The sequence below is a fragment of the Delphinus delphis genome, chromosome 10, assembly GCF_949987515.2.
Source record: "Delphinus delphis chromosome 10, mDelDel1.2, whole genome shotgun sequence".
NCBI lineage: Eukaryota > Metazoa > Chordata > Mammalia > Artiodactyla > Delphinidae > Delphinus > Delphinus delphis.
Window position 1 is genome coordinate 5,421,747 of NC_082692.2, and position 27,731 is coordinate 5,449,477.

At 45.2% G+C, this 27,731-nt stretch overlaps 1 protein-coding gene and 1 long non-coding RNA gene across 2 annotated transcripts in view; one reads left to right on the plus strand and one right to left on the minus strand.

The window, feature by feature from the left end:
- The window catches only part of SNRNP48 (small nuclear ribonucleoprotein U11/U12 subunit 48), a 578,580-nt gene that overhangs the window by 89,176 nt on the left and 461,673 nt on the right, over nucleotides 1–27,731 (plus strand). The gene's annotated exons all lie outside the window — the stretch shown is intronic.
- LOC132431823 (uncharacterized) lies at nucleotides 6,601–9,749 on the minus strand. Its single transcript, XR_009520808.1, has 3 exons — nucleotides 9,690–9,749; nucleotides 8,813–9,050; nucleotides 6,601–6,813 (listed from the first exon to the last, which is right to left on the minus strand). It is a non-coding gene; the product is annotated as an uncharacterized lncRNA (long non-coding RNA).

Sequence of the window (27,731 nt, forward strand, 5' to 3'; positions counted from 1 at the left end):
TACCTCCCTAAAGGTCCCATCTCCAAATACAGTCACATTGGGAGTTAAGGCTTCAACCTATGAATTTTGCGGGGCGGGGTGGGGGGGGACGCAATTTAGTCTGTAATACAAGAAAAGAGACCTCAAAAGAAACCAACTCTGCTGCCATCTTGATCTGGGACTTCTAGCCTTTAGAAATGTGACAATAGGGACTTCCCCGGTGACGCAGTGGTTAAGAATCCACCTGCCCTTGGAAGGGACACGGGTTTGATCCCTGGTCCGGGAAGATCCCACATGTCGCGGAGCAACTAAGCCCGTGCGTCATAACTACTGAGCTCGCATGCCTAGAGCCCGTGAGCCACGACTGCTGAGCCCGCGTGCCTAGAGCCCGTGCTCCACAACAAGAGAAGCCACTGCAATGCGAAGCCTACGCACCGCAACGAAGAGTAGCCCCCACTCACCGCAACTAGAGAAAGCCCGTGCACAGCAACGAAGACCCAACACAGCCCAAATAAATAGATAAATTAATTAATTAAATAAACTTAAGTATAGTTGATTTCCAGTATGGTGTTAGTTTCAGGCGTACAGCACAGTGATTCCCCTATCTATCTGAAAAAGAATATATCTATGTATGTATAACTGAATCACTGTGCTGTATGCCTGAAACTAACACCGTATTGGAAGTCAACTTTACTTCAATAAAAAAAATAATGGATGTAATTCCCATTGTTCTACATCCTGTCAACACTTAAAAAAAACTAAGTGGCTTAGACATGCTATTGGTGATGGGGGGTTGAAGCCAGGTGACCAGGGATGTAAAAGGACCTGGGGAGAGAGAGGTGGGAGACACCCAGCGTTTGACAAGGAAAGAGTGAGGAAAATAGGAATAGATTCGAGACTGTGGTCGTGAACCCTTCTCAAAGGCTATTACTTTTCCTAATTTTAAAATCCCAAAGAAAGGCTTTTCTGAATTTGCTTAATTTGAGAAAATTTTGAAAATATATGAAGTTTGGCAGAAATACCAGAATAATTTGATTTTACAGATCCTAGTCGATAGTCGTATTTGTTTGCTAGGGCTGCTGTTCCGGGCAGGGCTGGTTCTTTCTGAGGCTGTGAGGGAAAAATCGGTTCCAGGCCTCTCTCCTTGGCTTGTAGATGGCCATCTTCTGCGTGTGTCCTCACCTGGTCTCCCCTCTGTGCATGTGTCTATGTCCTAATCTCTTTTTAGAAGGACACCTGTCCATGACCTCATTTTAACTTAAATACATCTTTAAAGGTCCTACCTCCAAACACAGTCTCATTCATAAGTACTGGGGGTTAGAACTTCAACATATGAAGTTCTTTGGGTGGGAGCAGGACACAATTCAGGTCGTAACCCCAGTTACCATCTCAACTGGGCTGTACAGCCAGATGGTTCCCTGTAACCAATATCGCCCATCTCCGTTGCAAGAACGGTCCAGGTGGCCACTGCTGACCCCCGCCCTCAGCGCTCTCTCTCCTTCCTCAGTCCCTTTCATCATCTCCATGGTGACACATGTGTTATGCCCCTGGATCCTAGATTTGAACTGACTGCTCATTTATCCTGGGCGCACCCGCCTATTTGAATCATCTCAGGGCCACTCCTATTTCTTCCCTTGCTCGTTGGTCACTTGAACTTAAAGGCATTAAATAAACCGAGAGTTCAAAGCCACAGTGTGTATAATAATGTTTGGGGTTGGGGATGCAGACAGGGAACCTACCTAAAATGTCACAGTGTTTGTGGTCCTCTGGGTGAACTGAGGCATGCCTGGGATGGAAAATGCAGGCCAGCGGAAGTTTTCCCCTGGGAGAGCCGTGCTCCTAGAGAGACATCCTGTTGACTTTGAGTCATTTCTGAGACGGTGTGTCAGCTCATGTTTTTTGAGAATTTGCTAATGACATGGTATCTCTATTAAATAGGTCTATAGAAAGGTAAAAATAGGTTGAGCATCTTGTAAATAGCTCTGGCTCACAGCAAAGTGGTGAAAGAGTAGTCAGTTTGTTTTAAGGCAGAATAAAGCTACTCTTCATCACCCCCAGCCACGCTGGTAATTCATCCCAGGACAAACAAGACATCTCCCAGCTAAAGAAAAGGAAAACCCTGTTCTTGACTAGATGGCTTCAAAAATATGCTCGGATTGGAGAGTTCCAACTTTTCCGGGACTGATTCTTACAGAGTCTAACCCTTGTGGTTTTTTGGTAGGAGGTAATTTCTGGGCTGGTTATGATTTGAAGGCGCTGGCCCACAGCTCAACCTTGCTTAAATTAGAACAAGATGTCACCAGTGGTCTTGCTTCCACAGTAGGCACTTGAAAATAGACTCTCGTCGGACAGATGGGGTCAGGCCATTCCGTGGGACTCCTGTTAGTTTCCATGACTAGAAATGACATCAGCCTTCTGTCACTGCGTTTCAAGTGCCTTGTATCGTGGAGGAAGTGTGAGTTGTTGTGGGTGGTTTTGTTTTGTTTTGTTTTGCTTTTTTAAAGCAAGGAAGGCAAGGGCAAAGAATTTTTCATAAAAACAAGCGACAAATTTCACTCAAGTTACTGACACATAAAAGGAGAAAATTAGTTTCTGCTTTGAAGCTAACCAGAAACAAATGGGACTGGTTCTCCAAAGGAAAAGTTGGAGTTTAGTTATGATACATCTCCTCCCAGAAATCTAGGAAATTATACATACTGTACCCTCTGTTTATAAGAATATGAATAACACGATTGTGTGCACAGGGTCAAGTGCAGTTCAGATGAGAATTTACTGCTGCGGAGTAGCAACAGCATAAAGGCAGAGAGAGCCGCCATTAACCCCTTATTCACACCATCCAAATGTTTTCCTTTTACGAAATACTTAGATTGAAAGCTCCTTGAAGCCAGGAAATACATCTTCCATGTCTTTTCGATGTCTCCTCACATCCAGCTCGGGACACAGGGGGTGGGCACATGGTAGGTATTCCAGGGAATGATCCAGGAGAGAAGCAGTGTTTGCTTTTTTCATGGAGAGATGGGAATGGTTTTATCTGAGCTGTATTGTTCTGAGTCCTCTGGGGGCTGAGCAGTTGAGGGCTACAAGAACCATGAACTTTGTTTTTAATATATATTCTTTTCCATTATGGTTTATCCCAGGAGATTGGATATAGTTCCCTGTGCTGTACAGTAGACGTTGTTGTTTATCCGTTCTAAATGTAATAGTTTGCATCTACTAACCCCAAACTAAAAAAAAAAAAAATAATAATGTCTGTATGTGTAGAGCTGAGTCACTTTGCTGTACAGCAGAAATTAGCACAACATTGTAAATCAGCTACACTTCAACTAAAAAAAACATTAAGAAAAGAACCATGAACTCGCTCTAAGTGCGGCCGCTTCCTTCTACGCCTCCCGATAGGACAGTCCCCATGACTGCAACTGCTGTGTGCCCGGCTCTGTGCTGAGTGGGTCCCAGGCCTCCTACCCATTGACCATCCCAACCACCCAAGAGTGGGCACCGTCTTCACTTTGGAGATGAGGAAAGGGCGGCCCAGACCGGCTAAGCAGCTTGCCTGAGATCACGTAGAAAGGGACATGACCAGAACTTGCACTCAGGCTGGTCTGAGTCCAAAGGCCACCTCACCGTGCTGCCCTCCGCGATGCTCCCAAAGGGGTCATGCTTTGTTCCCAAAGTCGAGTAATGTGCAACACCGTGTGGTCACAGTTGGAGAGCTTGGGAGTAGAATCAGGCCAGCCGAGGGGTGGTGGGGATCTCGGGTAAACCCCAGCCTGTGACCCACTCCCTGGAGGGCTCTATTTCAAACAAGATTATCCTGGGCAGCCCTCAGCGGCAGGGCCACCAAGATCGCCAGAGCCAGGAAAAGATGTGGGCAGAAGGAAGAAGCTGAAGGGGAGCGGGTGGAAGGCTGGGGCCGGAGCAGCCCCGGGGTGTGGGGGGTGGCGTGTGGGGGCAGGGAGGTGGTGTTGAACTCCAGCCCCGGCCCGCCCTTGGGCCTCTGCAGGGGGAGGAGGGTGGGACCAGTTCAGGGAGGACCGTTTATAGGCATCTCAGGCCCTTTTACAGCACCAGCCGATGGTGCCACTTCCTTCTCCTCTAGTTTAAGGCCCCTCTGAGTCACGCGGGGCCATTCCAGCCACCTGCAGTCCCCAAGCTGGGGTGGGGAGGAGACGCAGGGTGGGCAGTGGAATAAGCTGCATTTGGAGGTGGATGAATCCAGCTGTGATTTGGACCAGCTGTGGGCAGATTACTTACCAGCTCTGCATCCTCCTTGGGGGTAACCATGCCCACCTTACAGAACTCAAATCAAAATGGGTCCAAGCGTGTGAGGCGTTTAGAGTCATGTCTGCCACCTGAGAAATGTCTGAGGACTGTTATTGCCTGTTCTAGACTCACCCGTGCCCCGCCCCCCTGTTAGGGGGCTGCCCCTTGTGTGACCCTCCTGGGTCAGCCTGAGCTGGGGCACGCCTGCACTCGGGACAGAGCAATGGCACGCACGGCCCCTGCCCTTAGGGACCTTACAATCCATCCGAAGAGAAAGGCACATTAGATAGTAAGTTAAGTACCCACGTATGCGAGGTGCTGTGGTAGCGGGAGGCACCGAAGGCTCTGAAGGGCAGGACACCGAGCAAAACCTGGGGGCCGAGGATGACTTCCCCAGGAAGGTGCTGCCTCGGTTGAGTCTTAAAAATGGAGTAGGGGGGCTTCCCCGGTGGCGCAGTGGTTGAGAGTCCGCCTGCCGATGCAGGGGACACGGGTTCGTGCCCCGGTCCGGGAAGATCCCACATGCCGCGGAGCGGCTGGGCCCGTGAGCCCTGGCCGCTGAGCCTGCGCGTCCGGAGCCTGTGCTCCGCAACGGGAGAGGCCACAGCAGTGAGAAGCCCGCGTACCGCAAAAAAAAAAAAAAAAAAAAAAAAAATGGAGTAGAAGTTAAACACGCACCGCAGTGTTTATAGCAGCACTGTTTACAATAGCCAAGACGTGAAAGCAACCTAAGTGTCCATCAACAGATGAACGGATAAAGAAGATGTGGTATAAATATATATATACACAACAGAACACTACTCAGCCATGAGAAAGGACGAATTAATGCCACCTGCAGCAACATGGATGGACCTAGAGATGATCACACTAAGCGAAGTAAGTCAGACAGAGACAAATATCATGTGATATCGCTTACATGTGGAATCTAAAAACACATGATACAAATGAACTTCTTTACAAAACGGAAACAGAGTCACAGGCAAAGAAAACAGATTTATGGTTACCAAAGGGGAAAGGGGGGGGAGGGAGAAATTTGGAGTTTGGGATTAACAGATGCACACTACTATATATAAAACAGGTAAACAAGGACCTACCGTAGAGCACAGGGAATTATAGCCAATATCTGGTAATAACCTATAATGGAAAAGAATCTGAAAAATGATAGATGTATATATATGTGTGTGTGTGTGTGTGTGTGTGTGTGTAACTGGATCACTCTGCTGTACACCTGAAACTAACGTAATATTGTAAATCAACTATACTTCAATTTTTAAAAAATGAGTAGAACCTAGCCCATGTGCTGACCTCGCACTGGTCCACTTGGCTAAGCTGGAACTGCTCTCCCCAGAATCCCCTTTCCTGCAGGGTCCTGGGTTATGACCGACCACAGGAGACCCTTGCGGGGGGTCTGGAAGGTGGGAGAGGAGCCGCAGCCATGTTTGTGTCCAGACGTCGACGCAGGGCCAGCTGGAGCTCACCTGCGGTCGCAGGTCTGTGGACTTACCTTGTGGGGATGAGGCAGCAGCCAGGCTTGCAGGGACTCCGTTGCCACTGGCCTGCCTCCTTCAGCCCCTCTGACCCCTGCACTGGGGCTGTGTTCAGCTCTGTGAAGAAGGGCACCAGCCTCCCCGAGGGCATCACCGTGCCATCGACGTGAGAGGCCGGCCTGGCCGCCCCCCCCCAGCCTTCTGGGCTCCCAGGGAAGCCACACTGCACCCCACCTTTCCTTCCCACCTGCCCGCCCTGCGGACTTCAACCTCAGCACCGAATGCAGAAACAGCCGTGAGGACACCATTTAACAGGCTCCCGCCGGTTGTTTGTGGGACTAACCCCTGTTCTATGTCACTCCCGTGGTTCTGTTTCTCCTGTGGAAACTTGACAGGTAGGTAGTTAGAGATGTCTGGGAAAATGGTCCCGGCAGGAAGAAAAGAAGGAGCAGCGTCGTGAAACGGCAGAGGTTGTGCAAGGAGCACAGGTGGCTTGGTTATTTCCAGAAATATGATGAAAAACAAGGAGAAGATGAGACTAGAAAAGGAGGAAATGGCCAGGCCATGGGAGGGACTCGAATGCCACGCAGGAAGTTTGGCCAATACAGGAAACAGCTGAATGTTTACACGTGCAGAAAACAGGCTTGGAGCAGTTTACATAATCCATTACGCTATTTCTTGTTCTCTGAATAGCGTTCCACAGGACAAATCTTCTTTAGCATATGCTGCTTGCTTTAAGAAATGCTGTTTTCTATTGTCAGAGCGCAAGACTTAGGTAACGTATTCTGTGGGGCTAGGGTAGGTCATGATGTCTAATAAGTAAACCGCGGATGTCAGTGGCTTTACATCACAAAGGATTTTTATTGCTCACATCATGCTGGTCAGATGGCTTCCTTGGGTGGCTCCTTATCAAGCCATGTCTCAGGGTTCCAGGATCCTTTGATCTTGTGACACTGCAATCTTAAATGTGGAGCCTGTGAGACTGCCAGAAGAGGGGACAAGATGGTGGCCAGTCCTGCTGGGGGGTGAGGGCAGGTGGGTCATCACCGGGCATGAACTTCCGACAGCTCACCCAACTGCTAGGAGGCTGGGAGACGTGGGTCAGGAGGAGGAAAATAAAACAAGATCTGGTAAGTGCACGGCATTGTGTCTGCGGCCCTTATAAGCGCATGGCATTGTGTCTGCGGCCCTTATAAGCGCATGGCATTGTGTCTGCGGCCCTTATAAGCGCGCACGGCATTGTGTCTGCGGCCCTTATCAGCGCACGGCATTGTGTCTGCGGCCCTTATCAGCGCATGGCATTGTGTCTGCGGCCCTTATCAGCGCATGGCATTGTGTCTGCGGCCCTTATCAGCTTGGGAGCGCTTTCATTTATGGCTGCATCTCAGTGACAGAGTAACTGTGTTAGCACATAGGTGGGATGCGTGAGCTTTTTTTTTCCCATTGCACGGTTCAGATTTTCTACTCTTATTTCCATGCTTTTGTATATTCACAGACAAAAAAAATTAACTCTGATTTTCACATCACAACTGAATGCTGTTATCTGAGCCCTTAAAACGACACTTCTACTTTTATCTAGATGAGCTGGCTGTCTCTTAATAAACAACCTTTGTGTGGGACCAGGTATAGAAGGGACTCTCTCTCGAACACGTTTTCTTTGTTCTCTGGAATGATCACCTGGGTACCAGGGATTGTTTGGCTTAGAGAATATCAGCTAAGAAAAATGTAGAGTGGGGCTTCCCTGGTGGCGCAGGGGTTAAGAATCCGCCTGCCAATGCAGAGCACACGGGTTCGAGCCCTGGTCGGGGAAGATCCCACATCCCGCGGAGCAACTAAGTCCGTGCGCCACAACTACTGAGCCTGCGCTCTAGAGCCCGCGAGCCACAACTACTGAGCCCGCGCACCTACAGCCGGTGCTCCGCAACAAGAGAAGCCACCACAATGAGAAGCCCACACACCGCAGTGAAGTGTAGCCTCCGCTCGACGCGACTAGAGAAAGCCCGTGCGCAGCAACGAAGACCCAACACAGCCAAAAATAATTAAAAAAAAAAAAGTAGAGTGATAGTTTTTGATGATTATGTAAATGTGGAGAAAAAATAAGTTATTGGGATCCAAGAACATAATCACTCTTCCCATTTCTGTTCATCACCGGAGGGAGGATATCACTGGTATTTTGATTTACAGTTTTGAAAGTATTTTCCTATAGACACAATGTTACAAATGGTGATGAGGTGTACCCCAAAGAGAACCACCAGTTGTATACTTTCCAGGTATATGATGGATTAAGTAGGTGAAATCAAACCATTTTTACAATAATTGTTGCAATTGCTGTATTATAAATTCCAGACAAAGGACTTTTGAAAAAGGGCCTATTCTTTCCAATATTTAAGTGGTCCCAATTGTAAAATTTTCATGGCATGATGTCTTTAAGACCAAAATGATAAAGTACTTGGAAAACTAGAAGATACTGCACAAAGTATCATAATGTTTTAATTTTCTTGTAGAAAACCTCAGACTGAACATGTGACAGTGCAATGGTTAATTTTATGTGTCAACTTGGCTAGGCCATGGTACCCAGATGTTTGGTCAAACACCCGTCCAGATGTTGTGGTGAAGGTATTTTTCAGATGAGTTCACCATTTAAATCAGTAGACTCTGAATAAAGCAGATGCCTGCCATCATGTGGGTGGGCCTCATCCAATCAGTTGAAGGCCTTAGAAGAAAAGGACTGTGGTCCCCTGAGGAAAAAGGAATTATGCCTCCAGAGACCATCAGACTCAAGCTGCCCCAACAAGCTCTTCCCTGGGTCTCCAGCCTGCTGACCTGCCTTGCAAATATCAGACTTACCAGCCCCCAGAGTTGCATGAGCCAATTCCTTAAAATAAATCTCTGTGCGTGTGTGTGTGTGTGTGTGTGTGTGTGTGTGTGTGCGCGCGTGCACATACCCCATGGGTTCTGTTTCTCTGGAGAACGCTGACTAATAGAGATATATTTTCTGAGCAAAGGAAAACAGACAGTATTTACTAATTTGCATCTAAAATATTTGGGATTATACACCCACAGAATGTTCTTTGAGAGACACTAACCCAGTTGATGAAGGAATCTGATGTTTCTTGTTGATTTATCTGTGGCCATCCTCAGACTTCTCCTATTTTCTGTAAATCCTTTACAGCAGGTCCCACATCTGCATTCTCTGCTTGAGGGCAGAGCAGCCAAAACACTCTTAGTCAGGAGAACCCATAATCCAGTGATAAAACCAAGACGGTTCACCCTTAAATCTGCGGGGAGGATTGCTCATACTTCGTGCAAACTCTTCTTTCAACTCTGATAAGGAATTACATTCATGTTAGGTACACATGAGATACATTCCCGGAAACAAAGGAAATTGGCACTAACTACTGTTAAATAGCATTTAGGACACAAGCCAATGGAAGAAATGAAAATTTAAAATATGACGGAGACTCCTCTGACCTACCCCTCTCCGCCCAGGCTTGGCTGGAGTTCTGACGCTCTGTGTGATGTTCCGTGCTTGCAAAATGTTTGGGTATTTGAACCAGAAGGCTCATGCAAAGAATAAAATGTCAGCTTTATGAAGGTGATTTGTATAGCGTGAGGTATTAGCTCCTAAACAGAAGGAAAACAGAAGGAAAGAGGTCCTGTAAAGAAGTAAGGCTGCTCAGGAAGCAGACCTGGTGACATGTCTAAAAGCATTCATGTCTGTCGAAGGAATTAAAATGAAACAGAAGTGAGAAGCCGTAAAGAAGTGCATGTAACAGAGGCTAATTTCCATGTCTTATCTAGGATACATCTTAGGAAGCAGCCATTCTTTTCTGTGTTACGTTAGAAGACAGTGAGTTTGAAAAGATTAAAAAGGAAAGGGAAGATTAAAATGCCCGGGGGGGGGGGGCGGCGGAGAAGAAGGACCAAATTAGGACTTAAACTCGTTCAAATCATTGTACATACCCTCTTTTTCTTTCCTTCCTTTGGAATCTTGGGAAGTGGTGTGTATCTCCTAGATTAAAATGACCCATCAGAAACCTCGTAATGTCAGAAATTTGAGCCTTATGTAACATCCGCATTAAAGACACAGGCTACAGTGAATGCAGCTGCAGCCAGGAGTGATACTCGAGTAGATAAAAGGGAAAGGGGACTGCAGTACCGGCGTGGACTTAAAACGAAGGCTTGTCTTTGGGAAGGCACAGATGAGAACAGACGGGGAAACAGAAGAGAAATTTGCATGTACAGAGGAACTATGATAAGTTAAAACACGCAGGGAGTCAGAGTCTCTCTGGTTCCACGTAGCCTTACTGTGTGGGATCTCGGCTGAATGACAGTCTACTTTCCGCCTTTCTAAAGACAATAATAACTATTTTCATTTACATACTTATAAGGCAACGGTCCCCTCCCCTGCATAGTTAGCACAGCGCTTGGGATGCCACAGGCTCTCGATAGGCGGCTGGGAGATCAGATGATTTCCTCAAGAGATGTTCTAAAATTAAACCAATATTGTGCCTTACTATCCCATGCGATTGTCAGAATTAAGTCCTGGGGGCTTGTTCTCAGTCTCAGGTTTTTGTTTTTGATTGTGTGTCCTTGGGCAATTTAAAAATCTCCCCAGGTCTCAGTTTCCTCATCCGTAGGGTCGACTAGATGGTCTTTTGATTCTTTCTGGCATTAAAGTTCTGATTCTATGAAACTAGCTTCTGGGTACCCAAAGCTTGAACTACATAAACCTTATTTTACAATTCCATCCAGTTCAACCATAAATATGCAAATAAATATTTATTAAGTACACACTATGTGTGAGTCACCACACTAGGTGCTGGAGGTCTACGAGTCTGAGACTATGAAAGCCTGCCCTTGACGTCAAGAACAGACCCGCAGAAAGGGTGGAAGTAAATACTGGAAAGTTCCAGAACTCTTGAGGGAAGCCCTCCTTCTTGGGATGGTGATGTTTTAGAACTAGGGAAGCCGTGGTGTGTTGAAAGAAGGAAAGAGGGATGGAGGCTCAAAGGGTAGTGAATTCACATTATCACCAGAGATGGGGGAGAGCTTCACGGAGGAGGGAAACTCAGAGAGTGGTCAGGAAAGAGCACGTGTCTCTTGAGCGGAATTGCAGGGTTATGTACAGAAAAACAGCAAGGTCAGCTAGAAACGGTAAGCGTAGGCCATTTGCAGAGCGCCGTGAATGCAGAGCTGAATTGACTGTAAACATTTCTGAGCAAGGACGCGAGAGGATGTTACGTGGCAGATAAATCAGAAAACAGAGAGGAGGGGTGGAGGCAGCAGCCGCGCAGGAGGTGAGGCCTTGGGGATGGCTGGCGGTAGCAGAGCCATCTCACCTTCACCCGCAGCTACCAGAATGCGTCGTGAAAAATGACCCCTGGTGAATCAGTGTGGGTGTGGGCAGTCTTTGGTACCCAGACTTGGCGCTTCTGAAGCTGCTTGCCTGTTTTGCTAGGGTCTCCCCTGAAAGTAGCCTTCCCAGCCTGCACTTGATGCGGCCCACGGTGGGGGAATTTGGCTTTCCTCCTGGCTGATCTCCTGTTGCTATATTTTTGGGCTGTTCCGCAGTGGTTTGGTTCATGTCTGGATGAAATAGCTCTGGAGGGAGTGGCTGTGGCTGGTTCTTTCTTTTCCCCATAAGGACACATCACATCATAAGGCGGCGTCGGAAACGGCAGGACCAGGGTCCCCCTGGCTTTGATGGTTGACTTAATTGCTTTTAAAATTTTTTGGCTGGCTGAGATAGCAAAACAAATGAGGCGGAAATCTCTATTTTTAGCTCTTCATCTTAATCACGCTGATTAAGTGATCATTGTTATTGTATCAGGAAGATGATGCTCTGAGGCATCCCGTCTCTTGTTTTCTTTCCTTCTTTTCAACCTGCCTGCTCATCTTTTTGGATTGTTTGTTTAAGCAACTCCTAGCGTTTGCTATGCCTCCTTGAAGTGGCAGCCCCGGAAATTTCACACCGCGAGGGCGGAGGGCAACAACCCTGGATAAAGGGGCTGAGGACTTGCATTGTGTCTCACTGGATATCTCTCTGGGAGTGGCCTCTGCTGGGACACTGAGTGGGGGGATCTGGAGGCTGCCGACCCCTGAGCACTCCTGCAAAGACCCCTCCCTCCCAACTGTATCTGTGTAACTGACCCCCTCCTCCTTCCAATTTTGTTTTAGACCATTCAGCCACTGAAAGGCCTTTTCTCATTTTACTGCTTTCTTCCTCAAGATTTTTGCTCTCTCATTCGTCTTTGGCGAAGTTTCTGTGCATGTGTTTGTGTTTTTATTAGAAGGTTTCTATTGGAAACTTTCTTTTCTGTACCTTATTTTTTCCCAATTGTATCTTCATTTACACAATCCTGCCCTTTTGCAGACTAAACAATGGCTCATTCATTCTCCAGTTTTAGATGTTTGGATCTCCTGACACACATGTCAAAACAGATGTTTTCCTGCAAGTGTGACTGTCAAAGGTAATTCAGCTTTGTCGGCAACCGTTATTTTAATGAAATTTGGATTTTTTTTGGCTCTCTTTCCCACTTGTGGCCTTCTACTCATTTGGAAATATCATATTCACTATATGGCAGAATTCTATGTTATCCCCCTGTGGTTGGTATCTTTGCCTCTAAGGCCAACTTTCTAACTTTTCTGTATGTTTGAATGTAACGCTTCTACAGTGGGAGGGAAAAAGCTCAGTTTCTGGTAGTTACATTCTTCTAAACAGTTGCCCTAGGAATGATAGACCCAACATTTTCAGTAGAGTTAACGTACTGCTCTAGCTGGTGGACAACTAAAACACACACGCACACACACCACAATGCAAACCTTATGCTCAACAAAGAAGAAATTACGATGCACAAGGGAGGGAAAAAAAAACCCAAACAAAGATAAAAGGCAGACCAAAAACCTCCTCAAAGTAGGGCATTTGTTTAAAGTTGCTGAATTACACATTTTGGGCCCTAAAAATGTTTGTGAAAAGTGCTCTGAAATTATTAGACCACAATATTCCTTTTGAGTCTGAAAAACATTTTGAGACTCTGTGGCACGGAGCATGGAGGCTGGGTGACAAGAAAGCGACAGAGAGCTGAGGCTGTGTCCCTGTTTTGGTGGAAGCAAGGGGGTGACAGAGCTAACAAGATGGGAGGTTTGGTCAGAGAAAGGAGATGTTGGCCATTTCAGGCTTCAAAGGAATTCCAAGGTTCTGCATGTGACCATGGGGAGTGTGGAAGCAGAGTGGAAGATTGCTGGAGCTCAGGTGGGCAGGGACCCATGAGGTGGGCAGGCTACCAGGTGGTCTCCACGGGTGTCAATGTCACCCAGCAAGCTAGCAACTCAGGATGGAGAGCAGAACCGTGAACCAGAAGACTGTGCCTCTTCTCATGACCCTCTATACCGAAATGGCAACCCAGCATCCATGCATCACTCATTCAAAAGTTAATGTGACTTAAGTACCAATCATAGTCTGAACCCTTTTACTGGGGTTACAAAAATACATCCGACATGGATCTGGAACCCGGGAAGCTTACTGCCTGCTTGGGGTCGGCGGGAATGTGCCAGTTATGAACTGAGGGGCTCATAGCTCACCTAAAGAAGGCAGCCATAATTCTGTGTTAGCAAATCTGATGTTTTTTTCAAGTCAGAAATGCAGACTTACAGGATAACGATTTCTCAACTTTAAAATTTTAGCAAACAATCAAAACATTAAGAGCACAGTACGGGCCAATGATTTGTGGCCTCTGATTTAAATAATTGGAGCTACAGGCAACCTTGTGTTCTTCTGGTTCTGCCCCTAACTTGCTAGTGATCTTAAACAAAACACCTAACTTCTCTGGACCCCTGTGACCTCATCTATAATGGAGCAGTAAGTGTACAGGACTTGCTCTGGAATCTTTCCCAGGTCTATGATTCTATGATTTCAATGTCTAAATAGACTTCTGATTAATTTCTGTCTGCAAAGAAGGGTGGGAAGCAGAGGGACCATATCTTTTACGCTCCTTCTTCTGAAGTGTGTGTTGTCAACAGAGGGCTGCCACTCTGGGGGAATTCATTATGGCGACCAACGTTGGCTAACTGGATCCTAAGACAGGGCCAGATTTGGGGGCTACCATGATGACCTTTTGCTTCCCTTACCCTACCCCATGTTGTGGTCGATGAGGGAGACATGGCGCTGTAATGGGATTGTTTAGACAGACATCTGCTAGAATCTCAGATCTTTTTCTTAATGATCTCTGTGATTGGAAAAGTCATTTTCCCTGAGTCCCAGTTGTCACCAGCTGTAGAGCTAGAAAAGAGAATGAGAGAATGTCCTCCCAATAAGAACTCGTACGCTTCCCTCTGCCCCAGGAAAACATGGTATTTCTTGTATGTATGTCTGTTTATTTGTTTTTCTGTTTTGCCTTGAAGTCTACAAAGTTTAGCAGAAACCAAAATACCTGGACCAAATTAATTTAATTCTCTAAAGAACTGCTTTGACTAAATTATAATTTAATGCCACAGCCTCAGATCTTTTTTTTTTTTCCCCCTTCAAAATTGCTGTTAAAGGTATTTAAAAAGGTGGCTCGGTATTTCCTCTGTGGCAAGGTAAAGGGAGAGCTCCTGTGAAGTGGGCTGGAAGGGTTACTGTGGGTCACCATTTGGGTCCTCGCTGAGCTTTTGCTTTGCTGAGCAAGGTATACGCGGAAAGGCATGAGCTGAATTGCTGGGACCAATAAAGATGATTTTTTAGAGGCTGTGGGTGAGGAGTAGGGGAATGGAGGGAGGGGAGGAAAAGAAAACTTAGCCGAAGGGTGGCCAGAGAAGAGGCCTTGGGACAGACAAGGGCAGAGAGAGCTAGCACAGAGTTGGAGGAGACTTTGCCGTGTGCTAGGTGACATAATCCTTTCCTTCATCCGCTGGTGAAATCTTCAGGAATATCGACACCACTTACGGATGATTTTTGCTACTGATGATTTTTGCTACTTTTTTGATGTGATGAGTCAACTTCAAGGTGTGTGGGGTAGGCAGAGGCCACCTGAACAGTCCAGACACCTAAACAGTCCAGCCACCCGTGGGTTACACTGATGGAAGTTTCCCCATGATATTTTCTCGCCAGATATTATCGCCAGGAAACAGTATGTCTTGCCAAATAAAAGCACATGCTTCCTTCTGCTGAATGAGAACTATATAATTCATTGAATGTTTTGTTTATTTGTTCAGCTTTGGCTAAACAAAGTTAGAACAAGATTTAGTGCTCCATTGTATATCACCCATTCCTAGTACATTTCTTTTTCTCTCTCTGTAATTTCTGATCTCTGTTTCCTATGTTTATTTTGACTGTATATCTTGTATGTTTTAAAGATAACTCAACTTAGAGTTTTAGACCCCCCAGATCATTTGTGGAAGCCAAGAAGCGTCTAGACCAGAGCCATCCAATAGAATATTCTGTGATGATGAAAATGTTCTGTATCTGTGCTGAACCCTTGGGGTACCCACTAGCCACATGTGGCCCTTGAGCATTTGAAATGCGGCTGGTGAGACTGAAACACTGAGTTTTTAATTTTATTTAATCTTAAGCAACTTAAGTTTAAGTAGCTACCTGCGGCTGGTAGCTGCCACGTTGGACAATGCAGGCCAATTGTTTATAAATTATCAAATGCTTCCGAACGTCAGAAAAGGGGTCCTTCTTAAGTTTAAATGTTCTTTTTTACAAAATTGATATACTCAGAAAAATCTTTGTATATAATAAGGAAAAAATATTGTGTTGTACAATATGAAATTTTAAGGAGGTTTAAACCCCATTTACTTATAAACATAACAAAATTAACCGAGTATTTCTTATTTCCTGGGGCTTTGGTAGTTCCACTATCAATTTACATCCAAATATTTACTAAATGTTTGAAAATATGATTGTCAAACCATCAGAACTAGCTGATAATTCTTATTTTAAATAGGTAGTTTGCGGGAGACAACTGAAAATAATAAATTTTAAAATGTTTTATTTATTTATTTCTTTTCGGCTGCATTGGGTCTTCGTTGCTGTGCGTGGGCTTTCTCTTGTTGTGGCGAGCGGGAGCTACTCTTCGTTGTGGTGCGCGGGCTTCTCATTGTGGTGGATTCTTGCGGAGCACGGGCTCTAGGTGCACGGGCTTCAGTAGTTGTGGCACACGGGCTCAGTAGTTGTGGCTCGTGGGCTCTAGAGCGCAGGCTCAGTAGTTGTGGCGCATGGGCCTAGCTGCTCCACGGCATGTGGGATCTTCCCGGACCAGGGCTCAAACCCGTGTCCCCTGCATTGGCAGGTAGATTCCTAACAACTGTGCCACCAGGGAAGCCCTGTGAAAATAATAAATTTTAGTTCTATTTCTTGACCTGGGTGGAGTTTACCCAGGTGTTCTCTTTATAACTATTTGTTTAAATGTTTTTACATATTTTATGTACTTGTCTGTATCTGTTACTTTTCACAGTAAAATACAAAAATTTTTGAAGTTTAGTCTCTTTCATGTTTAAAGACAATATGATGAAACTGTAAAAGTGTCCATTTCATAGACTGATTTAGGAAAAATCATGGGGAAATCTAGAAATAAATCCAAGAACAAATGAGAATTTATTATATAATAAAAGAGGTATCTCAAGTCAGTGGAGGGGATATAGGCATTGCTTAACAGATAGTGATGGGAATATTCTTACTTATTTAGGATAACATGATGCATTTGAATTTACATTTACTGGGATCAAACTCTTGCCATTTGAATTTACATTTTTCCCATGAAGTTTTTTAAAAAAATGATGGCCGCTGTCCTGTTTAGCCATTCAAGATCAAGTTATGTCATTTAAATTTACATTTACATTCCAGATATTTAAGTTAAGAGCAGATTTTGATAGCCCATTTCCCCAAGAAGTCTCTATCACATTCATTTTTTTTTTTTTTTTTTTTTTTTTTTTTGCGGTACGCGGGCCTCTCACTGCTGTGGCCTCTCCCGTTGCAGAGCACAGGCTCCGGACGCGCAGGTTCAGCGGCCATGGCTCACGGGCCCAGCCGCTCCACGGCACGTGGGATCTTCCCAGACCGGGGCACGAACCCGTGTTCCCTGCATCGGCAGGCGGACTCTCAACCACTGCGCCACCAGGGAAGCCCCACATTCAGTTCTAATGAAAGCTGAAAAAGTAAAAATCTCAAAAGGTTATAAAGCTGGAGTGGGACATCAAACAAAAGTGACTAAGAAACCTAAATTAAAAAAAATGACTTCTGGAAAGAAGTTTATTAATCTTAAGAAATTTTTTTCCACCTTTTACTGGCAGATTTTTTTTTTTTTTTTTTTTTTTGCGGTACGCGGGCTTCTCACTGTTGTGGCCTCTCCCGTTGCGGAGCACAGGCTCCGGACGCACAGGCTCAGTGGCCATGGCTCACGGGTCCAGCTGCTCCGCGGCATGTGGGATCCTCCCGGACCAGGGCACGAACCCGTGTTCCCTGCATCGGCAGGCGGACTCTCAACCACTGCGCCACCAGGGAAGCCCTTACTGGCAGATTTTAATTTCTTTTACTTAATTTAATCTCAGTAGGTTGAGATCCTTGCCACCCCCAAATTAATTCTAGATAGATTTTACACGGAAGAAAATGAAGGAAACAGATCATAGAAAACATTGGTGAAGATTTAAAAATAATCTTTGAGTGGAAAAGAGCTTTCTATAAGTTTGACTCTAAACTTAAGGAAATCTTTTTGTAGCAGCAAACTTCATAAACAAAGTGAAAGCGCAAACTTATTTACAACAAAATTGACAGTCTGATTTCCATAAAACACAAAGTGCTCTTTCAAATTAGCTTTTAAAATACTAACATAAAAATGAGCAAATTGTCTAAACAGACCATTCCCGTGAAAGAAATATAAATGGCCAATGAATATAAGATACTCAATATCAAATATTAAAGAAATGCAGATAGAAAAGATCATGATTTTTAAGAACATAGAATACTTTCAACTGGCCTGCAGAATTATTTTAATGTATACTATCTCTTCATAAATTTTACACGTACTATGTGTACTATTAGCAGAATCTTGGGCAAGTATTTTCTGTGATGATGACCTTTTCACCAATTAGAATGGCTTCTTAAAAAAGACAATATTAAGTGCTTGCGTTCGCACTTTGGGGAAAAACAATTTGACAGTTTTTTATAAAGTTAAACATATACTTACCATATAATCCAGCAATCCCACTCCTAGGTATTGACCCAAGAGAACTGGAAACTTTTGTTCACATAAAAACTTGTCCATGAATGCCCAAGACGGGAAACAACCCAAATGTCTTTTGACTGGTGAATGGATAAACAAACCGTGGTACATCCAAGTACTGGAATATTACTCAGAATGGAATAATAGGGAGCAAATTACTGGTTCACGTAACAGTGTGGATGAATGTCAAACGCTTTTTGCTAAGTGAAAGAAACCAGACTCAGAAGACTACATTTTGTGTGGTTCTAATTATATGACATGCTGGAAAATGCAGAAGTTATAGGAACAGATCAGTGGCTGCTGGGAGTTGAACGTGTGGGGAGGGGTGACTACAAAGGGGCAGCTTGGGGAGTCCTTTGGGAGTGAGAGAACCGTTCTGTATCTTGAAATTGGGGTCTGACTTTATGCGTTTGTTCCACTCATAGAAGTGTGCACCAAAAACAGGGAATTTGTACGTCAATTAAAAAGGTGAGTAGAAAGCTAAGGTAATTCTAAATTAACTGTTGCCTCAAAAAGCAAATGACATCTTTTTGTTTGTTTTTTGACTTCGATTTGGTTACCCAGGATCTTTTATTGGAAATAAACTTCTAGGTTGATGTATAACATACATCTAAAAATGCACAAATTATAAACATACAGCTTGATTGTACATGTCATAACTCTCATGCACTTAACTAACCACCACCCAGATCAAGGGAAAGAGCATCTCCAGAGGGCCCTCCTCTACCCGCTTCCTCTTTCCCAGAAGGAACCAATATTCTGACTTCTAACGCTACAGATTAGTTTTGCCTGTTTTTGAACTTCACGTAAACAAAATCGTGCTGTATTGAATATTGCACTCTTAATAGGCTTATTCTTATTCCAAACGAGTTTTTAACATAACTAAGTGTAGATAGGCCAGTTAACAATGAGGAGACTGGATTGGGTAATTACTATGATTTCTTATAGTTCTCAGATTTGGAGTCTGTGAGTTGAGAAAATTGTGAAATATTTTTTTGTTTGAAATACATTTTTGGCCAAACAAACTAACCATCTTTTTTTTTTTTTTTTTATAAAGCGAATCTAAAGGCATTTGGGAAGTGCACACCATATTGTTTCTTACGATCTCTAGAATTATATTTTTCTCCAGTATTATTTTCCCTAGTATGGGTAGACATCAGTCTTAAAATTGGCCTGATATACTGATCCTGTCATATGATACCTCCTTGGTACTTTACCAAAAGATGATCTATGAACTTTTCTTGCTTTGTTCTTTTGAGATCATGCTTGACTTTGGCACAGCTATATTTAAAGTTGTGGGGAGAAGAGATTTCTTGAAAACTATGGTACCGAGGTCTGCTCTAAAATTGAATATTTGGAAACCTCCAGTAAAAGTAAATCCATATGGTAGGTCTGGTTCCAGCTTGATTCCTGCACGACTGGGTCCAAGATTCTCTATCAATTTGTGTGAGTGTGTGTGGATGCACGCACAATCTTGCGTGTGCCCTTGGTGGTGGAAGTCAATTATACTGGTTTTGTTTTTGTTATTCTTTCCAGTGAGAGAACCTGGAGAATCAGTTCTGAGTTTCTGGGTTGGGACAGGTTTTATTTTCTTAGCAGTAACCATGCCACGAAAGGGAGAAAGAAAACAATCTCTGACCAAAAAAAAAAAAAAAAAAAAAAAAAAAGGTCTTGAAAAATAACATCACTAACAAATACTAACTTTTAAGAGTTCAATGTGTTCTCCAACTAATTCAAAGCCTAAATTAAATATTACACCCTTAGCTCCTTCATACAAAGCCTGATGGACTAGTCACTCTTTCCATCGTTGCAGGTTACCCACACCACACAGCTCAAATGAAGGATGTCCCCCCGCTGGGTGTGACCTGCAGGGCCACCACACCATGGCTTCCTTGGTTATGGTAACCCCAAATACTCCAAGGGTTGACCTTTGTGAACAGGGCTCAGCCAGCTGATTCTTCAGTTGTATTCCCTCATTTCCTCTTTCTACCTCTCCATGTTAGAATTCTAACGCTGGGTTCCTTGCTTCACGCTAAGAGTTTTAATGCAAATAAAATGTTCTGTTGTTGTTGTCAGTTGCTGAATTTGAGAGTGTGGAGCGATTCACATCTGTAATTATAAACTAACCCCATAGGACTCAGTGAGTTGGAGCTTAGGGTCTACAATTAAAATCATAGAATTTTAGTGTTGGAAGTCTAATCCTTTTCACTCTGCAGATGAGTTCCTGGGCTCAAAGAAGGTACACAGTTGCCTAAGGTTCCATTGGTAATTGGGGGCAGAGGACGGCTGGTATCTTGGAAGACTCTGACTTTCCAGCCAAGCCCTCTTTTCCTGTTTTCCTTTTTATTCTCCCAAAATATACTGAGGGAGTTTGGGATTATTGCAGTGGAAGAATGTACATTTGAGTAGTGTCTTGGGAATTCTAGTTAAGATGTTTAGTTAAAGGGATTTATGGGACCATGTCAATAGATAGTCTGAGAGAGGGTAGACGCTGGGAATGGACTGAACTGGCAGCTCAGTGACATTGTCTAAAACAAGGCTCTTTTCCATCCTTCCATTTAGTCGTCTGTGGTGTCCTCTGTGTGGCTATAACACGGCTGTCAGCCTCTCCCTGGTCTGCCCACTTCTTCATCAGAACCACAGAAGTGAGTGAGGGGGTCATTCTGGAAGCCCCCAGAAGACCACCCCTCACCTCTCCTTGGCCTCAATGGCTGTTGGGTTCACTCCTAAACCTGCAGCTGTCGGTTAACTTAAGCCTGTGTCATATGTATTGTTCTGAGATCACAGTCCCTTAAAGCATGTATGTGGCACTGAGGAAATGTAGGTGACAGAAAGCAAACCGACGTAGTTGCCAAGAAAATGAAAATGCGTGTAAGGAGGCAACGCTGAGGTCTATTGGAGTTGCAAACGGCAGAAGTCAACCCGAGCTAGCTTGAATAAAGGGCGGGAGTTAATTAATGGGTACAGGAGTGTCTCATGGAACCTGGGGACAGGGAAGCAGAGGGGTGTGGAGACAGAGGGGACGGGAGTCAGGCACCAGGAGCCATCAGTCACCACAACTGTCACTTCCTCTCTTCTCTTCTCGTTTCTCTCTCTCTCCCACCCTCTCTTAGGCTCATCTTCTCACGGGGCTTTATTGTTTATAGACCGTCAGGTCCCGTGCGTCAGTGCAGATGGCAGAAGGTGGCTCTCTCTCAACTCTGGTGTATTCATATTTCTCCATCTTCTCACATAAACAGAAACCGACTTGCAGCCTCTGATCTCCAGTTCCTCATTCCTAGGAGGATCTATGTTGGCAAGCTTGGGTCAGGCATGTGCTCTGAGGTGAGCAGGATGCACTGGTCCAGGTAAGACCCCTGGACCCACCTGTGTGGGGTGAGGGGCGATGGGGTACCTGGCAGGGCCGATGGTCCTTAGAGATGCCAGGCTAAGAGGGCCGCCCCGAAGTCCCCACTAGAAGGGGGATTTTAAGCTCTGGATGATGTTAGTTCCCCAGGGCACTCCTGGTAGCGGATACAGTCGATGGGGAAATGCCCGTACGAGGGGGACATCTCCCAGTTAACCTGCTTCCGCTCCCCCGGGATTCTCAGGTCTGGAGCGTGGAGGTAGAGGTGTGTGTGTGGGGGGGGGGGGAAGAAGCAGTGGCACCGGTAAGAAAGGAGAATCCTTTCTTCTAAATAAATTCAGAAATTTGAGGAAATTCTACTTTTCACCATAAAACCGAAAGGAGGTATTTTGCTGACTCACAGGCAAACTTCTAGTGTTGGAAGCAAAAAACTGGCAATATTAATGCGAGCTGGTCCTCAGGGATCTCCGTCAAGACCACCTCTCCATCCTGACAACCCCTGCGGAGGCTGGGCAGCCGCCTCCCCGAGATGCTATGATCCCAAGGTCCTCAGACGTAGGTGTCCCGCTCTCTGTTTGCTCTTGGCAGCCCTGCCCTTTCCTCTGGGAGCGTGAGTCAGCGGCTGGGGTGGCAGGTCTGAGGCCTGAGAGCAAAGTCAGACATGACTCTTCTGGGGCTGAGATCTGACTATTACAGGGAGGGACTGTTTGGACCTTACCTTTGAGGATAAACCTATCCGAGAGCTTTTTTCTTTTTTCTCCTGTTTTATTGTTTTACAACTTCCTCCTAAACCTAGAACAATAGCCTTATAAACGGGCAGGAGATCCATCTGTGTCTATTGCAGGGAAAAGGAATTGAATAGAAGACGGTGCCTTTTGTTATCTCATTTCATACAGACTGCGGTTGCTCCCCTTGAGAAGTGAGAAATTTCAGAGATCCTTGGCCGGACCTTAAGGTGGCAATGGGTTTTAGCCAAAGTTTAAGGGGTTAAGAACATGAGTAAACTCCAAGGCAGATCTCATTAAGGAAGCAACGCTAAAACCCAAAGGAATCTGAAAGCAGAGGAGGGGAAAAGAAGGGGGACCGGAAAGAATTAGGAGGAAAACGGCTGAGATCAATGACGGCCATTGTTAAGCCTAAACTGTGGATTTGTTGGTTTGGATACTTGTTACTAATCAGGAGAGCCGGGCACCGTGGACTTTACAAAGCTCTTTTTTTTTTCTCACATTCGTGATATTGTTTCATCTCTAAAGCCACATTCTGAGGTGGGCATTACCCCCATTATGAGGGTGAACAGAGTGAGAGTCGGTAAGGTAAATACTTTGCTGAAAGCCTTTTATCTCGTAAGTTTTGGAGCTGGGATGCAGATTCAGATCTCGAATGCATTCCACTGTCTGAATACTTTCTCACTACAATGCAATTACAAAGCTCTTCAGCCTTTGTTATCTCACTCTATTTTCACAGTGACCCCATAACAGGTATATTCATTTCTATTATGCAGATGAAGAGATTCAGGCTAAATGACAATAATATTTAACATGTACTGTTTGTTTTCTTTTTAATTGAACTATAGTTAATTTACAATGTTGTGTTAGTTTCAGGTATACAGCAGTGATTCAGTTAAATATATAGGTATATATATAGATATATACATACATATACATATATACATATATATACACACATATATATTCTTTTTCAGCTTCTTTTCCATTATAGGTTATCACAAGATATTGAATATAGTTCCCTGTGCTATACAATAGGTCCTTGCTGTTTACCTTTTTAAAAAAAAATTATTTATTTATTTTTGGCTGCATTGGGTCTTCGTTGTGATGCGCGGGCTTCTAATTGCGGTGGTTTCTCTTGTTGCGGAGCACGGGTTCTAGGCACACGGGCTTCAGTAGTTGTGGCACACGGGCTCAGTGGTTGTGGCGCACGGGCTCTAGAACACAAGCTCAGTAGTTGTGGCACATGGGCTTAGTTGCTCCATGGCATGTGGGATCTTCCCAGGCCAGGGCTCAAACCCATGTCTCCTGCATTGGCAGGTGGATTCTTAACCACTGCACCACCAGGGAAGTCCTGTTTACCTATTTTATATATAGTAATGTGTATATGTTAATCCCAAACTCCTAATTTATCCCCCCCCCCCCACTATTCCCTTTGGTAACCATAAATTTGTTTTCTATATCTGTGAGTTTATTTCTATTTTGTAAATAAGTTCATTTGTGTCATTTTTTTAGGTTCCACATATAAGTGATATCATATGACATTTGTCTTTCTCTGACTTTCTTCATTTAGTATGACAACCTCTCGGTCTATCCGTGTTGCTGCAAATGGCATTATTTCATTCTTTTTTATGGCTAATATTCCATTGTATATATGTACCACATCTTCTTTATCCATTCATCTGTTGATGGACACTTAGGTTGCTTGCATGTCTTAGTTGTTGTGAACAGTGCTGCTATGAACTTTGGGGAGCATGTATCTTTTCGAATTAGAGTTTTCTCCGGATATACTGCTGGGTCACACGGTAACTCTATTTTTAGTTTTTTTAAGGAACCTCCATACTGTTCTCCACAGTGGCTACACCAATTTACATTCCCATCAACAATGTAGGAGGGTTCCTTTTCCTTCACACCCTCTTGTACTGCTTCCTTATACAGGTCCAGCTCTGTTCTAAGTTCCCCACACCGTTATCTCCTTGGATTCTTACCGTAATTCCACGATCCTCCACTTTAATTGTGGAGAAACTGAGTCTTGGGGATGCTAAGAAATGTGTCCAAAGCTGCTCCACTGTAAAGTTCAGCCTGAGCCTCCACCAGAGGTCTAACCTGGAGCCTGTGTTTTCAGCCACCTGCCAGGCGGTCCTTGCAAGGCCCTGAGGCCAGGCTCACGCTTCTTCCCATCACAGCAGGTGTGGCTGTGTTTACTCTCTCAGCCAAGCGCTAACCGCAGCTCAGTGCATTTACTCACTCACTAAATGTTCATCAAGTCCCTGTGAAATGCTGGGCCCTTGATCCGTGCGGAGGAAGACCTGCCCAAAATACGCGTCTGCCCTCAAAGAGCTCAGGGACTCACGCGTGAGAGCCACCATCACACTGGGACAGAGGAGCACGGAGGGGTGTCCTGCATGCCAGGGTCACCTGAACACGGAGCCCCAGAGCATCAGTGAGTGTCAGTGCACCTCCGTGGGGCACAGTGATCACAATGAGGGCTGAAAAGTGGGGTCCATGAAAATGTTCTTATTTCTTCTAAAGGCAGAAGAAGCAAATTAACTTTTAGATTGAAAAATCTGCCTTAATATATTATATATATTTTTTATTTTATTTTATTTTTTTATTTGTTTTTGCGGTACGCGGGCCTCTCACTGTTGCGGCCTCTCCCGTTGCGGAGCACAGGCTCCGGACGCGCAGGCTCAGCGGCCGTGGCTCACGGGCCCAGCCGCTCCGCGGCATGTGGGATCTTCCCGGACCGGGGTACGAACCCGTGTCCCCTGCATCGGCAGGCGGACTCTCAACCACTGCGTCAACAGGGAAGCCCAATATATAATATTAATATATGTGTCTTTATACCAAGGGGCCAGGAAGGCAAAAATACCTAAGGCCCACGAGAGTCATAACGTGTCCTGATTATATGAATTTACTGTGAAGAGAAGCCCTTTCCGGAGTCTTCAACCCTGTTCCACTACTGACATGTGACGTGGGCTCCTTCAATCCAAGTCCAAGGCTGCTAAGAGCATTCTAGTCATTGCTATTGCAGGTCTGCTCAGCTTCATGTGTCCGTATCACTTTCACAGCTGCCTTGGACTGTTCTTCAGGGACTGACTTGTCCAAGGAGGTTGGAGAGAGCGCAAGGCCTTGCCTATGCTTCATCATCATCTCATCCTCCTCGTTCTTTTTTTTTTGCGGTACGCGGGCCTCTCACTGCTGCGGCCTCTCCCGTTGCGGAGCACAGGCTCCGGACGCGCAGGCTCAGCGGCCATGGCTCACGGGCCCAGCCGCTCCGCGGCACGTGGGATCTTCCCAGACCGGGGCATGAACCCGTGTTCCCTGCATCGGCAGGCGGACTCTCAACCACTGCGCCACCAGGGAAGCCCATCCTCCTCGTTCTTGAAAACATTTTGAAAAATCTTAAAAAGCACATTTTTCCTTGTAAGAACTTTGCTGATTTGTGTGTGTGTGTGTGTGTGTGTGTGTGTGTGTGTGTGTGTGGTTGTGAATCTGGGGAGGCTTAGCTAGTAGGAGGTGGGCAAGGAAGAGAGCGACAGGCATGGGAAGCCGATTTCCAAGGTGTGGATTTCTCTGGGTCATGGGACCTGCAGTGGGCTGATCATGTAGGTTTCCGCGCATTGCCACTTAGGAAGGTAGAACGTGGAGGGTCACCGCAGCAGGACTGCTTTCTAGTTTCAGAAAGTCTAAAGGCTCTTTCACACAAAACAAACCCAAACACAAAAACCCCTTCTGGAAGGATAGCTCTAGTTAAGGCTCTACCATCCTGATAAGCAGTCACTACTCTGAGCTCCTGGGATTTGACCCTGGCCTTTGCATTTTCCTCCAGATGGTCCATCTGGAGATGCCCAAGGACTGAGGCTACTTGGATAGACTGGCCTGTTGAGGGCATTGGACCTGTTTTGCCAGAGCTTCTCCCCAGTGTTTTGGAAGTAGGTGAGTTGGGATTGGCCAAAACTGATATGACTCATGACACAGGTTACCAGGGTTTGGGTCAACTTTTTATGACCATGAAAAGAAGAATTGTCGCCTGTCGCTGCTAGGAAATTGGCATGTGCCAAGTTTATCCTTAAACTTGTGTTGCTAGGGATATTCTGAGCAATAATTAAGGCAATGATTCATTTTTGCGTCTCCTGGAGTTTGATTTTTTTACTCAACCACGAGTTCGTACGACAAATACAAAACTGAAATCTGCTTACGTCACCCACTACTTACTCACAACTCTACCTCAGTGGCTTCCTGCTGGTCTTAGGAGGATGACTATAATGTTTATCAGTGGCCACTAGTCCCTTTGTGGTCTCTTTCCTGTCCGGCTCTCCAGCCCCATCCCTCGATGCCCCCTCCCTCTGGGGCTCCACCCAGCCCTGCTTCTAGTTCTTCAGATGGTCCAGGGAACGGTGGTCCTCCACCTGGACTGCTCTTTGCTCCTTCTCCACTCCACTCTTCCTATCTCTGCTCCACTATTCCTTAGTGATGCCTTTCTTGACCTTCTTCATTAGGTTCAACTCTCTTGACGTTATGTTCTAGAGTAGGATGTTCTCCTGTAGAGCCCTGATCACAATGGTTTTGCCAAACGTATTCTGTGATTCTTTGATTCACATCCCTCTTTCCTGCTAGATTCCCTGTCACAAGGGCTGACATCACTCACCTCTGTATCTGGGCGCCTAGAATATGATAGGTGTTTAAGAAATATGTATTGAATAAATGATAAAAGGGATAAAAGGAAGATCAGGGCAAAACAAACCCTTGTTAAGAGATTACAAAACAGTGCTTCCCTGGTGGCGCAGTGGTTAAGAATCCGCCAGCCAATGCAGGGGACACGGGTTCGAGCCCTGGTCCGGGAAGATCCCACATGCCACGGAGCATCTAAGCCCGTGCGCCACAACTACTGAGCCTGTGCTCTAGAGCCCATGAGCCACAACTACTGAAGCCCACACGCCTAGAACCCGTGCTCTGCAACAAGAGAAGCCACCACAGCGAGGAGCTCGCGCACCGCAACGAAGAGCAGCCCCCCGCTCGCCACAACTAGAGAAAGCCCATGTGCGGCAACGAAGACCCAACACAGCCAAAAATAAAAATAAATAAATTTTAAAAAAGACATTACAAAACAAATCATTCCCTTGAATATACAAATCATTTCTTAGAGCAAAATAGGCTTATCACTCTCAGACCTAAATTATTCAAAGAACGCACAGTTGGGTTTGTGTTTTTTTTTGTTTTTTTTTGTTTTTTAAGAATCCTATAACTAAGCCTCACATACAAAATGATAGATGGCTATTATGTATTTTTTTCCTTCTCTGTATTTTTCTTAATGGAAGCACAGGGAACTTTCCAAATATCACTGTATGATTGGAAAAAGTGAGGCAGTGCCATTTTGGGGGGAGGAGGGGAAGAAAGGGGAAAGATTCTGAAAAGGGTTTATGTTTTCTAATCAAAGTCAGATGTAGAACTGATTTTGTGTCGCTTAAGGAACACACTTCATTTTCTCCATCAGTGGTCTTGTCCGGCATTGGAGGTTCAGAGGAAGTCCCTTGAAGATAAGTGTGTCCTTCTAATTCTGTGCGTTTTATAAGTTAGCCGTCTGCTTTCAGCAGAGCAGAAACAGCACTCCAGGCAGACCTGAGACAACTGCTTGAGAAAGATTTCCCTTACAAGCTAAATGTTACATTTCCACTCAACAGAAAGGTACTGCTGTGTGGCCATAAAAAGCTGGCCCAAACCCTGTAAC